Below are 11,262 nucleotides of genomic sequence, written 5' to 3'. Positions count from 1 at the left end.
AGGTGTCCCTGCCCACGGTAGGGGGGGTTGGAACTTGATGATCTTAAGGTCCTTTCCAACCCTGACTATTCTATGATTCTATAATGCTCACTGTACTCGAGTATTTCTCACCCTTTCATTCATTTGGGAATGTGTGCAGCTTGGGGTTTTATTGGACCCCTGCGTTTTAGCAATGGGAAACTCCATCTCTCCTCATGGAGTTGTTTTCGGCTGTAGTGCAATTTGGGGAGGCAGCATAGTATACACACATGTAATGCATTTGGGATGACTAGAAAAGGTCCAAAATGTGGTTTATTCCTCTCTCCTGTGGAAAACGCAATCATTGTAAATTAAAACACATGAGTTAATATTTTCTTCCTTGGAAGTAAAGTCAGAAACTTTGATTTTTCACTTTCTTTTTAGCTATTTCAGATCCCTGAAAATTTACCCTGCTTGGCAAAATAAGGTTTTGTATTCATACTGTGTAGGAGCTCAGGCTACTGCATCCTTTGGAAACAGATTACTCTTTAACGTAATGTATTTTCAGATTAATAATTTCAGAGCATCCATTCAAGAGAACAGCTCCTTGGAAAAATGTCTATTTTTATCGGGTTATTGCACAGAATCAGCATTGCATTCAAGTACTACTGTTTTGCAGTATCATCCTAAAGGATATTATTCAGCTGCTGGAGTGGTACTACAAAATGAGCATCATCTTATCACAGAGTGAATGCATGTGAAATCAGACATCAGAAAGGAAGCATTAGATGCTATGCTAGGAAGAAACAGAGACTAAAATACAGTAGAGAAAGAGTTTTGCAGAGGCTGCCAAAGTTCAGAAGGGGAAAATAACATCCTAAAGAAATCAGTCTTAATAAATTACCAGTCCTAGAGGAACTGTTTTGTACTCTGAGAAGCAGTTCTGTGTTCTTCTTCACAGCAGCATGATTAATGGACTCGATTCTGCCCAAGGTAGTGTGTTTAAGCAAAAGGTAAGCACTAAAAATGAAAGCTTAGTATATCTGCAGCTGCCCATTGTGAAGCTGGATCCTCTAAGGAAGAGGCAAAAATTAGTCCAGCTTCCTTTGCAACTATTTGAGTGAAATAAAGCAGTTACACTATGATCCATCAGAGGAAACTGCAAGCCCAGCAGAAAGCTCTATTATCCCCAGGTAACTTCCTTGCTTATGCCCTCTCCCCATCACAACCATCTCAGCTACCTTAGTCACTTAACTGTGGAAGTCACAGTGAGAGCCTGCCACTGCAGGTTTTCCCTCTAAGCAGTGATTTGACCTCCTGGGTTCAGTCTCCTGCTCTGAATGGTCCCTTAAGGTTTTGTCTTTCTCCATAGGTTCTATGAAACCCAGTATAACAACAGGGTAAGTCTGTTTCTCATGGTGATTTGAAGGTGCTGATGGTCATTTCTCGTATCTCCTGACCAAAACACTATGTGCCTTCAGACACATCCCTGTTTGTTATTAGCTGCCTTATGTGCCTTTGTGATAACTTGTATGATCGTGCCCTTGCAAAAAAAGCTTTAATCTGGTAGGACATGTCCTTTGTCAGCTGGAAATAAAGTGTCTTACCCAGTATCTGGACATACTGTTTGCCAGTTAATTCTGAAGGCCAGTTCCCCTTTGGTGTATGTCGGAGCAGCACTACTAACATGTTCAGTGCATGAGAGAAGTGTCTGATCAGAGTTTCTGGGTGAATCAACCCAATTCCCATTTGCTTTAATGTAGGTAGTGCTTTTAAGTCCTACAGGTGCTGTTCAGCACTCCAGCTTCCTTCAGAACGTATCAGTGGTTTACACAAACCCCATTACCCAGGAAGAACAAACTATCAGTGCTTGATAAGTATGAAAATAATCCCTTAAGCAGGTGGCACATAAAGGTCTATCAGGTGCATTGCCCTGGATCAACATATGATTTACATATGCTTGTCTTCCTCATGGAGATGAGTCAGAGGCTAAAGAGTTTCAGTCCAGGGAGGAACTGAGTATCTATTTTAAGTTGCTATATGGTCTTGATTCCTCCTGAGAGGGAGATAGCAGGGACCCAATGACTTAGCTGACAGCGCTGATGTCTCAAATCGTAACCTGTGGCATAGAGAGAATCAGGAGAGTAAAAATCACAAGCCTACACTGCAGCAAGCCCACCAGGTAGTGAACATTGCCCGCTTGCTGGAGGTAGATGGACTCCCCTTACTCTATGGCTGGTGCTGCTCCCATCCTTCTGTGCTGTTCCGTGCACTGCTCCCCTGTAATTGTTTCTATTTCCATGTTTCTAGACTATTAAACACTTTAGCTGGAGGTTTTGCTTTGTACAGTGCTCTGTTGATGCTGTACAATACATACTGGCCTGTCAACAGTTATTTACAATCTGAAGGTGGGTTCTGAACCTTTGAAACTGTGTGATGTGATCACCAGTATCATGGCAGTGCTGCCTGTGTAAAACATGCTGCTTTGCTGTTGTCGATCTACCTTGGAGAGTGCTGTGACCATACAAAGTCTATGAGGGGGACACAGACTCTTGTGCAATCACCATAAGTGTGCATGTGGATCTTCTGATATTATATGCATTTGTCATGGCTTTTTCTTTTAGCAAGAAGCCTGGCTGTAATACTGTCATCTTGGGCAGGAGAAGGAGCTTTCACTAGTGCATGTCACATCATTGTTGCCGTTAATTCCTTTGGTTTTGTGAGAGTGAGGGCTGTTGCTGCATTAGAAAGCATGTTTATGGAGATAATCCACTTATCAGGCCAAGAACACATTCTCTCTCTTAACTAGACAACAGATTAGTTCTTTCCTTACTGAGGCAGATAATAAGGGGTATCCTAACCCAGGGGAACAGGGGAGGGCATGGCCTGAAGGTGACAAGATCAGAAACAAAAGTGGAAGCGGGAGATGAAAAATGAATTTATTGAAGAATGGCTGCAAAATACAAGTGATCTACTGCAGCAAGTCATTCATCAAGGGAATTTGGCCTTGCCTCACTCTAATCTAGATTGAATCTAATTTAGATTCCAAGCAAGGGATGGGAATCCTTTCCTGAACCAAAACAAGCCTTGCCACCTCCTACCTTTTCATTACTCATCCCTTAATTTGTTTGGGTTTCTTATGTAGGACACTCAGGAAGAATAGCTTAAAGCTGTGTGTGCCTGTGCTAAATCTGATGTTATAATCACTGCTTCGCTCTGTGTTGGGTTGATTTTTTGATGCAGTTACAGCACCTAAAGCTGGTAAAATGCCTCTGCCTGGGGCCCTCAGGAGGTTAGGTGTGAATATCTTTCTTGTCTGAGTGCTGAATTACTTGCACTGCTGCTTGGCTTAGTCTGGGGGAGCCTCCTTCAGCCTTGGGCTCTAGCAGTTTCTCTGGTTTTCATTCTCAAAATCAGCTCTGCATATATGGCTCACATAGACCTACACACACGAACCAAAACCACCGTGGAAGAAGGGGCTGGGAGGTAGTTCTCTTCGTTTTTGAGATGCCATGCTTGCTGACCTACTTTCTGTTTCTGCATTATAAGCTGATAAACAGCAAAGCTTGGCCTCCCAGGCTGTGCGTGTCTGGGAAAGCTAAATGGCATCATTCCTTCCCCGAGGCTTATCAGGACTCCCAGCATCTGAACTGAGGTTGTGACTGTGCTCAGGGCTGTGGCAGCAAAGCCTTTACATAGGGCTCTGTTGCTGATTCCTTCCTAAAATGTGCTTTTTCTGAGACTATTTCCTGAGGAGCGAGATGAGATTTGGACATTGATTTCCAGTAGAGACTTCTGTAACACGGGGCATGTCAGGACACTGCCTTGGAGCACGTCCCAGACCATCATTCCACCTCATCGCTTTTTAACTCCCTGCTTGATTCTTTGCCACATGCTTCTCAGTGTCTCGCTATCCTTCCTCCTGGAAACCCGCTTCTGAGGTGTTTGCTGCCCTATGAGTAGTCTGCTGCCTTAGGGAAATCTCCTGTGTATGCATGCTCCACAGTCTGGTCACTGTCTCTGTGCTATAAATCTTGTCATACCTACATCTATAGTTCCTATACAACTAATTTGTCTCCTACTGATTCTGAACAACATGCCTAGATCTGAATAAAGTGGTGGGTTGAGCAGGTTGTTACAGGCCAAGGGTAAAGAGGTTAGCTGCAAGTTCAGGGCTTGGACAAAACCTGCCTGCAAGCAGCAAGACAGAGCACGGAATGGGAAAATCAGGTGGCTAAAGAGGGATGGTAAATGGGGCTTGGCAGAGCTTTAGAGGGAAAGAGAATCAAATGGTGGCATTGGGGGGATGCCCGTTGAGAATCTGCTGGAAGAAAAGGCAAGTTATTACTTTCCCTGCAGAACTGAAAGGATGAAAAGTGATGCCCATACATACTTTATACATCTGAATTCCTAACTGACAGAGTTTTCTGCCATCTCTATCTTAGTGCTCATCAGGACCACGTGCCCCATTTCAGCACTATTTGCCAGCTTGTACTTGCCAGCCTCCTTATGGAAAGTATTCTAAGCCATGTGAGAGAAGTGGGTGACAAAACACTTAGCAGCAACCAGCTGGTAATGGGACTGCTGCTTCCTTCCCACTTCCGAGAGCTCCACCAGAAAACAAGAACCTCTAGCACATGTGAACTACGCTCTAGACCGCTTCAGGCGAGGGCTGGGAAGCCTTGTTCTGGTTGCAGTAGGAAAGTCGAGTCGAAACCAAGGCTGGGTTGGCCTCATTAGAGCAGGACACAGGCAGCAAAACATCTCCTTTCCCAAGATTCCTTTCTTGTTGCTGAGGTGAGTATTGGGGTCTGCTGTTTAGTGCATCCAGCCACTTTCTGTGCTATCGTGAACAACCTGCTTGGATAGATGGAGGTAGTGCTTTCCGCTGCCAAGCATGAGTTGTGCATGAGTAGACTGGGCCAGAAAAGGGATGCTGTCTGAGGCCTGTTTGTATTGCCTCCTCCAAGTGAGCTGTGAGCTCTTTTATTCCCTGTGGTAGTGTTTCCATGGGGCTAGGAAATGCTGCCACTCTTAGCATGAGTCGATCCCTTTGGTGGCAATGCCAATGCTCTGATCACAAGTAGAACAAGTCAAGGAGAAAGCTCCTTCTCACAGCAGGGAGTTTGCATTGTATTTTCTAAATGTAATCAGAAGACTTGAACCTTCCAAGCCAGCATTTTGGCTTTGAAACTAAAATAACACACAGGAAAATCTATATGCTGCTAGAAATACTCCTGAGTGCATTAGATCTTCCTTATCAATCTAAGCCTGCATTTGGAATTGTGCCATGGATTGCCAGACTTCTGTTAAGGGATGCTCCCATTTCATGCTTGTTTCTGAGCGTGAGGCATGAATGTCTCTCAAACCAGTAAATCAGCAGAACATGGAACCTGTTTATAGAGAACTGTAGCTCTTTCAATATTTAATAGCTTGCCAGTCATTAAATTCAAATGACAATACCCCAGGAAGGACAAATGTATGGGAAAGGGAGGGAAAAAACATGAAGTATTTAATTCTGAGCTATGACCGAGAGGAAAGCTGATTTTATGAGTGGATTTCAGTCAGTTGAAAACACAAGGGCAAAGGCTTTCAGTACTTAAGGAACTAAATGGTTCCTGTTTGGGTATTGGCACCTGAATGTTCCAAGAGTGTGAGACAAGATATGGAAAAGAACAGACTGTAAAGCTTTGCCTAGAAAGGGAAATGGGGTGAGAAGTTTTTGCTGAGCAAGATGCACAGGGAAGGAGAAGGGCTGCTATTGCCAGGCAAGGCCATGTGTCATCATGGGACAGCAATGAAGTTATGGGGGTCAGTGGTGGGGCGGAGGCTCTGTAACCTGGTCATTAAAACAGGAAGCAGGAAGTTAAGAGCCCTCACCTCAACCCCAGTTGTAATCTGTGGCCTTGAGCAAAGCACTTCACCTTGATCTACCCCTGTTTCTGCTCTTCCTCATGGCAGGGAGGATTTCACAGGAACTGGATGGTAAAAGACTTTGGTTTACGAATGCACATGTCTGCAGTACCCACTGAAATCAGAAGCGGGTGCAGAACTGACCCTACTGGTCTTTCTAATTCTACATTTCAATTCTGCAGTTATGGATCCCACAGTACTTAGGAAAAGAAAAAATCATACTTAATACTCTATTACAGCTTAGGAGCACATTTCTTCCTAAATTGAAACAAACTTCCGTCTTCTGTTGAGGTTGTGTGAAATATCTTCATGCTTTTGCCATCAGTGCATCTCACTGATGTGCTTTATTTCTTCCTTTCTTACAAGATCAACCAGTGTTGATATTTACTTGTGTTGCTGCTCCTAGATGCTGGGAAAGGGTGGTGATGTCTGTGGTGTACGAGAAGAAGCCTATTTATAGAACAAACATCTTTGTTTGGAAGTGTCATTCCTTGTGTGGTTTGCATCAGGATGGGTGTAGGAGGAGGAAAGACTACTGTCAGAGCACAGGGAGTTGCCCTCTGTAGTCAGCAATGCAAACCCCACTGAGCATCTTGCACCACGGCTGTCTGGGAGCAGGGAGAACAGTTATATGCAAGAGATGAGAACATAATCCTTGCCAGGCAAATGGAATATGTTTAAGTGAGAACGTCTGTCAGGGCTCTGTTATATAGTGCACAGCTTGGGGTTTAATACAGTGACATTTCTGGCATAAAGCTTATGGATTTTATAGAAGTTAATTTTGTCTCCTCCAAAGGCTTTGTTCATAGACAGCCTTGATGCTATATAATGTCTTGGGGTTTTAGAATGAAAATGGTACTTCCAAAGATGTTTTTACTCAAGGACTGTTTGCATTGCATCCCATTAACTAACTGCTGCGAGCATCCTGAGAGCATGAATGATCAGAATTTGATAACTCATGCACTCTTAGGGGCCGGTGACCATGTGTAGTACCATTGGAATGGAAATGATCGTGCCTCTGCTTAATGGGTCACAGAAGTAGCCTTTCACCTCTTTCTTACTGGGCATTTGTGGCCATGTAAGATTCCAACATAATCACTTTTATATAGAGGGATATATGTATGTCTTTTGAAGTGGAATAGATGTGCATGGTGTTCCTTTGCACAGTATCCGCTCTCATACTATCAGCACAATACCTTATCAAAAAGCAGTTGTTACCACTGGATAACTGCGGCTGGACAAAGTTCCTATGATGCTGAATCTGTAAAAGATATGAAAGAAAAAGAGATTATAGTCCAAGTGCTTCTCTGTGTTGATTATGCAAATGTGTTCATAAGAATAGCAATAAGGAAAATGTTCCACAAGTTGCAGATAAAACTTAATCCTCTTCAGAACAGCAAGCTTCTCTCACGTACGAGTAATAAAAAATGCCGGTTTTAATAGGAAGCAGTAGTTATAATAATGGCCTTCTGGAGACATTGTGCCAAGATTGTGTATTTCTGCATGTGTAAGAGGGACTGAGGAGTGAGCATCAACAGTGTCCCTTGTTCTAGAGTTGGACAGCCCCATCTCCAGTGCTAGAAGGAAACTGTTGCTATCCCCAGAGTAAGTCCCATCCAAAAAGAGTTTGGTTTTGCTTAGGTTTGAGGGTGGGCAGGTGATAATGACACCTGACCATTAGGACCAAGGATTCCTCTTCATTAATCCTCCATACACTGCTTGCAGTTTACCCAAATCTTTAGTCCTTGCCCGAACACAGACTTGAGCTGATGACCTGGTTTCAGCTGACCTTGAAATAAGCAGCCTCTGTGACCTTCAAGCAATTACGTGACTCAGACAGCTGGCTATACTGTCTGCTGGCTCGGGAGCTAAGGTTGCTTTAGTTATGCTCTGTTCTGCTGGTGCAATTGAGTTATTCCCTTTGCCTTCCAGCTTGTCTGATCTCATGGACTTTCTGATTTCTTGATTTATCTTAACTTGTTGATGTCTGGCAGGAACACACTGAAATCTGTACCTGTTATCAACAGTTATGGCTTCATCCTTCTCAGAGCATTGGGTGTTTTACTGATAGCCAGTGCTTTACATAGTCTGGAGTTTCTTGGGAAAAGCACTGACCCACTCTAAATGGTTACTGCGTGCAATAAATTCTATGACTGTGTAGTGTCCTCTCTGCTCAGTGTAAACCTGGAGAGGAATTTCTGCATCCCTCTGACTTTTGTTGTGTCACAGAAATCTACTTCTGAAGCCCATATTGAGCTGGTCCATCACTTAAGTCCTTTATGGCTGAATGCTTTGAGAATTCAACAGGCACCAACAAAAGAATTATCCTGTTTTTTCATGCTTTTGCTAAATGGGGAACTTTAGATCTTTGGGGTGGAAGGGGAGTATCTGCACTTGCACACAAAGTATTAAGTATTGCAGCTGGTCACCATGCGTGACCTTAATGTAGATTGGTACCCCTGTTCGCTAAGAGAAGTGATGTACTTCTGTAGAGTTTCACAGTAACAGGGAGAAAAGGTGTAAGCGATGCAGACACATCATCTATTTGTAGATAAATTAGAGGGAAATCACTTCAGTCACTGGCTGGGACACTGAAGCACTTCTGGCCACTAAATCATGGCACAGAAAGGCTACACTGAGCTCTTTGTCCATCATCTTGTCTGTGATGGTGAATAACAACGGTAATAACACAGATGACAAGTGGCTGCAGCTAGAAAGACGTGGGGAACGCCAACAGGGGCACCGTTTCTCTAGCTCTACGATCGGTGTTGCCTGAGCTGCTTATAGGAGCAGAGGAGCTCGGCTGTGTGTGCGCTGCAGAGGGGACAGCGCTATCTGCTGGCTTGGCAGGATTGGTGCCAGGGTGTTCTAGGGTTGCACAGCACCAGGCATGTTCCACCTCCTGCCTGCAACACACACATGCATGCATAACATGTACGCACGCATACATGTGCATGCATAAGTGTTCTCTTTCCCTCATTGCCCCCACCCAGGGATCTCTCCTTTCCCACACACTATTTGGCCTCTGGATCGAAACCTACCATTACCCTAAATTGGGTTGGGTTTATTCTGGTTGTTTCTTTGTTTAACGTTTATGAACCAACAACTAAAAGCCAGCAAACTGCTGCAGAGTACCCGACAGCAGAAGATGCCTGCTTAGATGCTAAAGTGCGATTGAGAAATAGTGGGCTCGAAGGAGAAAGTGATAGTTTACAGATTCAAAGCTCTGTGTAACTTCTGCTATTGCACACAGCACCTTTGAATCTGAGCAGGGAGGTGTTCCCCACTGTTGGAAGACAAAAGACCTTTTAATTCGGTTGTATAGCAGGTGGAAAAACTGTTTCTCCTTCCCTTGTTTTACATATATGCTTGTTGGTTTAGAGGAAAACTGATGTCAATTGTGCTACTATGAAGAGAAAGTTGAAACCCCACAAACAGCAGGTGCAGAACGTAGCCAAAGCCCAAATGAGTTTCCCTTCCACAAGGGGAGATTTGATTCTGCAAGACAAGAAGTATACCTGACCCAACATTTCCAGTACAAAAAGAGTCTCTCGGAATCCTTTGTATTTCCTGGATGCCAGTGAAAACAAACCACATTTGAGCAGCAGCCCAGAGCTGCCTTGTGGGGGATTTGGATATTAACTTAAAGGTGTCTGTCCATGCTTATTGACAGCTGGGAGGAGATTCAGCCTTGTCTGCTATTAAAGCAGCCAAGCAGCAGCTACCTCTTCAGCCAAGGTAAGACAGTACCACTTGCTGAACAAGCTTTTCTTTACTGAAATGCAATCACGGCATGGTGCTAAAATAATTGATGCCTTTATGTGTTTTACTAGCAGCAACAATTCAGAAATTAAATGAGCAAATGTGAATGAATATGCGTGGCAGTCCGACACGCTAATGGGTTTTCATCCCCTGCTAAAGTGAATGGGCTGAGGAGAGGCCTAAAAGCACGTCTGTGAAAGTGCCACCTCATTAGACTCCAGCTTGGTAAAACAGCACTTCAGTTACAGCACACAAAGGCTGGCCTGTGTGCACGTGTGCTGCTTGATTTCATTGGCATTGAAACAGGAAAACAATACTCCAAAAGTACCTGGACCAACACCAGGGCTTAATATTTCCAGGATGTACACAATAGCATGCCTCTGAACATGGCCTGTATTAATGGTCTGAAAAATGTGGGTGTTTAGTTACTGACCACAGAGCGTTAGCAGCGTGCAGGAATGTAGCTCAGTGTGCTTCTTGGGTGTAGAGGGGAGAACCTGCAGCCCAGACTCTGGAGCACATCAGCTGCGCAAAGGGATCCAGGACCCCAGCCCTCTGTGCATGTGCAGGCTTTGGCTTGGGCAGAACTCCTCTGTTTGAGGAAGCCTTTCTCTGACAGGGAGCATTGCTGTGGAAAGCAGGAAAGGCTCACAGGCAGCTCAGGCAGCCTGCTTGGCAAGGCAGCTCTTATTCACATATCCAATTCAATATCTTGTTCTAATATCCAGCCCTCAGTCCTGAAAGGAAAACGGTTCTCAGAGCCAAGAAGAGACAGAGGCACGTTGAACAGCCTGTGTTTTCTCTGGGAGGTAAGGATGGCAAAGGGCCCGTGCCTTGTGGGTCCTCAGTGAAAGCATACAGGGAGAGCAGCCAGTGTTAAAGGGTCTGTTGCCCATCAGAACAGAATCAGTTGGCCTCTTCCACAGGCACGAAGGAAGAAGCTAAGCCAAGCTTAGGTAGCAGCAGTAATCCAAGTGGTAAGAGGTCATGCAGCATGTCTGTGACAGAAAACAAGAGCTCAGTATGGAGCACAGCTTTCAGGAGCCATAGTGGGATGCACATGGAGACCCCCTCTCCACTGCACAGGGAAATAGATCTGGCTCAAAATGATGCAGCACAATTGCAGGCAGGCATTTGTGTGTTCACTCGGGGTACTTGCATCCTAAGAGCATCACTGGGGATCTGCTTTCTTGAGTATGGGGGGGACAGGGCATGCAACTGGGGGTAGGTGCACCTCAGGACTGGAGGTCTGGTCACAGCATTGGGAAATCAGCTGGAAAATGCCACCCTGCAGATGCGAAGATGTGAAGAGTATAGCTGGATTCTCTGTACTTTAGAGGACATTATGATGAGGATCCAGGTGACGGCAAGTACGTGGAGATGCATTTTAAAACTTGAGTGGGGAAAAAAGGAAAGCTGTGAATGAGCTTTTGTAACCTACAGGCACCCTGTAAAGGCAGCTAGGGAAGCCTTGCCTTGCTGAAGATTTCTGTGAGTGGGAAGGATGCCTACATCTATTAAATTCATCATTTTAACATTGGTATACATTATCCTGCAGGACTCCCCTGCAAATCGTTCCTGGTCCTGTACCAGGCAGAGGCTGCTCCGTGGGAACAGCAGTGTAAAGGG

At 44.6% G+C, this 11,262-nt stretch overlaps 1 long non-coding RNA gene across 1 annotated transcript; it reads left to right on the top strand.

Annotated features, from left to right (window-relative positions):
- The first annotated feature begins 4,622 nt into the window (after positions 1-4,622).
- On the top strand, positions 4,623-7,733 carry LOC130608184 (uncharacterized). The gene is made up of 3 exons (XR_008974472.1): positions 4,623-4,755; positions 7,315-7,476; positions 7,597-7,733. It is a non-coding gene; the product is annotated as an uncharacterized LOC130608184 (long non-coding RNA).
- The last annotated feature ends 3,529 nt before the right edge of the window (positions 7,734-11,262 follow it).

This window comes from Pezoporus wallicus, unplaced genomic scaffold, assembly GCF_028554395.1.
Source record: "Pezoporus wallicus isolate ANWC-B61680 ecotype Strahan unplaced genomic scaffold, APGP_CSIRO_Pwel_v1 contig_8797, whole genome shotgun sequence".
Classification (NCBI taxonomy): Eukaryota; Metazoa; Chordata; class Aves; order Psittaciformes; family Psittacidae; genus Pezoporus; species Pezoporus wallicus.
The sequence above is the reverse complement of the archived record's forward strand: the minus strand, read 5'-3'. Positions and strand labels throughout refer to the sequence as shown.